General features: G+C 43.3%; 1 protein-coding gene across 1 annotated transcript in view; it reads right to left on the bottom strand.

The window, feature by feature from the left end:
- The window catches only part of LOC145354849 (uncharacterized), an 87,081-nt gene that overhangs the window by 68,318 nt on the left and 14,746 nt on the right, over window positions 1-4,017 (bottom strand). The gene's annotated exons all lie outside the window — the stretch shown is intronic.

Consider the following 4,017-nt stretch of genomic DNA (forward strand, 5'->3'; position numbering starts at 1 on the left):
TCACCCTAAAGGGAACACATCGTACTCTTCCATTTCCTTTTTGAATGCCTCCCCACTGCTCTGCTGCAGAAGTAGACAGAAGAAGTAGAAATGTCGAGAGCTTCAAGTTTTTAGGTGTCCAAATCACCAAAAACCTGTCCTGATCCCCCCATGCCCCACTATAATTAAGAAAGCCCACCAACGCCTCTACTTTCTCAGAAAACTAAAGAAATTTGGCATGTCAGCCATGACTCTCACCAACTTTTACAAATGCACCATAGAAAGCATTCTTTCTGGTTGTCTCACAGCTTGGTATGGCTCCTACTGTGCCCAAGACCGCACAAAACTACAATAGGTTGTGAATGTAGCCCAATCCATCATGCAAACCAGCCTCCCATCCATTGACTCTGCCTATACTTCCCACTACCTTGGCAAAGCAGTCAACATAATTAAGGACCCATGCATCCCAGACATTCTCTCTTCCAACTTCTTCCATCAGGAAAAAGATACAAAAGTCTGAGGTCACGTACCAACCGACTCAAGAACAGCTTCTTTCCTGATGCCATCAGACTTTTAAATGAACCTACCCTGCATTAAGTTGATCTTTCTCTACACCCTAGCTATGACTGTAACACTACATTTTGCAGTCTCTCATTTCCTTCTCTTTGAATGGTATGCTTTGTCTGCAATGTGCAAGAAATAATACTTTTTTACTGAATGCTGATACATGTGACAATAATAAATCAAATCAAAATCAAAAGATTTTCCACAAGAAACTGTTCCAGTCTATTTTGGTCAGATCCTCTTTATTGTAATAAAATCTACCTTCCCCCAATCCAAACCATTTTTTGCAGACCAGCTTTTTATTTTCATGACAAGCTTCAATTGTACTGTGTTGTGGTCACTATCATTAAAATGCCCTTCCACCTTCGCTGCCATGTCAAACACCTGTCTGGCTTTGTTCCCCAGAATTAGATCCAGCTCTGCACCTTCCCTTGTTGGACCTTCTACATATTGACATAACAAACTCTCCTGAATACATCTCAAGAAATCTGTCCCCTCTAAACTCTTTGCACTATGACCATCCTAATTAATGTTGGGGAAGTTGAAATTCTGTAATCCAATTACCCATTTATTATTATTATTTTTACACACCTCAGTGAATTGTTTACATGTCTGTTCCTCTGTTGCCCCTGATCGTTTGGAAGCCTATAATACACTCCCAGCAATGTAACTGCTCCTTTTTAGTCCTAAGCTTTAACCACAAAGCCTCATTTGGAGACCTTTCCAAGATATCAACCCACCTTACTGCAGTAACTGACTTCTTAATTAATAATGCAACACCTCTTTTGCACCCTCCCTATCTCACCTGAAGATCCTGTACCCTGGAATGTTGAATTGCCAGTCCTGCTCCTCCTTCAAACATGTCTCCGTGATGACAACAATATCACAATTCCACGTGTCAATCCATGCCCTTAACTTGTCAGCATTACCTGTAGTACTCATAGCATTAAAGTAGGGGCCATCCAACATTGCCTTACTCCCTTGGAACTCAACATGGCTGAATTCCCTCTTGGTTCCCTTATTATTAATAACAGAACCACAAGCACTTGAAACCTCTTCATCTTGTGCAGACAAATATTGTGTAGTTGACAAATCAGAAAGCCAGAGTTGTCATTCAAGCAATGCTTTCCCTGGTGTTCAGGTCTTTCAGTATTCTAATGGATGCTTGGATTCTCAGCCAAGAATGCACATAAAGACTTGGCTGAGAGCCCAGAAATCCATTAGTGTGTTGGAACAGCTATAATTCAGTAAGCACAATGGTGATGGGTGAGCTAGGGTATGGAGTTAGTGTAAAAAGATCATGGGAGCTTCTGATTATAGGACAAGTCTTAATTCAACTGGGACCATCAGGTAAAACCACAATTATAACTTTAGGGATTGAATACAGTAATTGACATAAAAAACACATCTCCACTTGCAAGTAGGTAAGTGCGCTCTCTATCAAGTGCCAATGAATCAACCGTTAAAATTTAGTAGTTTGTCGAGATTAACATACAGCTGTGAATACAGGCACAGGTTGGACACCGCGCTAATCACTTTGGCTACCTGCCTCCATAGTACCATCCAATATGCACTCAGCTGACCCTGGAGAAGGAACAGTGTTTGCAGGCATTTTGATTTGATTTATTATTGTCACATGTATTAGTATACAATGAAAAGTATTGTTTCATGCGCACTATACAAACAAAACATACCGTTCATAGAGTACATAGGGAAGAAGTAAAGGAGAGGGTGCAGAATGTAGTGTTATAGTCATAGCTGGGGTGTAGAGAAAGGACAGCTTAGTATATGTTAAGTCCATTCAGAAGTCTGATGGCAGCAGAGATGAAGCTGTTCTTGAGTCAGCTGGTATGCGACCTCAGATTTTTGTATCTTATTCTGGATGGGAGAGGGTGGTAGAGAGTATGCCTGGGGTTCCCTGACCAATGAACACTTCAGAATGTGTAGTGGCCATTGAAAATAACATTACGTTTATACATGTTCCTTTTTATGATTTCATTTGCAAAATGGTCCCTCTAAACAAAATAGGGGGACTTCCGCTTGATAACACCGAGGCAATCCAATATCTCGTTATTCAAGATAGGGTAAGTTGGGGGAAAACATTGGTTGGGAAGTCGAGGACTGTGAGGCATAGACTAAATACTAAAAGCTGGTTAATTAAACACAGATGTGAAACTATGAAACACCAAGTGTGGCAGAAGTTTAGAACACACTTCTACAAAGAGCAATTGATCAGTTGGAGCTTTTAAATCTGATTGATTTAATTGATTGATTGGGGTGGCATAGTGGTTAGCACTGCTGCATCACAGCACCAGGCACCTGGGTTCGATTCCAGCCTTGGGTGACTGTGTGGAGTTCGCACATTCTCCCCGTGTCTGCGAGGCTTTCATTCGAGTGCTCCGGTTTTCTCCCAAAGATATTCAGGTTAGGTATATTGCTCCTTTGTGTCCCAAGATGTGTAGGTTAGGAGGATTAGCAGGGTAAATGCGTGGGGTTATAGGGATAGGAGGGGAGCTGGGTTTGTTTAAGATGGTCCGAGAGTTGGTGCAGACTCAATGGGTTAAATGGCCTCCTTCTGCACTGGTGGGATTCTTTGAATCTATGATTGATTTTTGTTAAGTAAAAGGTGTTCAAGGATAAGGGGCCAGTGTCCCAGGGTGGCAGGGTGGCACACTGGTTAGCACTGCTGCTTCACAACTCCACAGACCTGGGTTCGATTCCCAGTTTGGGTCACTGTCTGTGTGGAGTTTGCACATTCTCCTCGTGTCTGTGTGGGTTTCCTCCGGGTGCTCCAGTTTCCTCCCAAAGTCCAAAGATGTGCAGGTTAGGTTGATTGGCCATGCTAAAATTGCTCCTTAATGTCCTGAGATGCTTAGCTTAGAGGGATTAGTGGGCTAAAATATGTAGGGATATGGGGGTAGGGCCTGGGTGGGATTGTGGTTGGTGCAGACTCGATGGGCCGAAGGGCCTCTTTCTGCACTGTTGGGCTCTATGGTACAGGGAGTTTAGGAACAACCTCAAGGGGCCAACAATGATCCCAACAATGATTTATTGAGGGGAAAAGGCAGTGGAAACACAGCTAACTGTATTTGTCAATTGGTTACACACAGTAAGAGTTTGTGTGCATTTAAAAAAAGGAGGATAAACCCCATCAGGGACAGGGAAAAGCAGGATAAACCCCATCAGGGACAGGGAAAAGCAGGATAAACCCCATCAGGGACAGGGAAAAGCAGGATAAACCCCATCAGGGACAGGGAAAAGCAGGATAAACCCCATCAGGGACAGGGAAAAGCAGGATAAACCCCATCAGGGACAGGAAAACGTAGGATAAACCCCGTCAGGGACAGGAAAGATTGGAGTAGTAGTGAGTGAATGGTGTGAGTGTAAGGCAGCGTGGCTGAACCGCTGCTAAAAAGGCGGTGCTGCTGCCTGACGTCAGGCACTCTATATAAGAGGGCTGGGTGACTGCAAGCT

The sequence above is a fragment of the Carcharhinus amblyrhynchos genome, chromosome 18 (genome assembly GCF_965287045.1).
Source record: "Carcharhinus amblyrhynchos chromosome 18, sCarAmb.v2.hapA, whole genome shotgun sequence".
Lineage (NCBI taxonomy): Eukaryota > Metazoa > Chordata > Chondrichthyes > Carcharhiniformes > Carcharhinidae > Carcharhinus > Carcharhinus amblyrhynchos.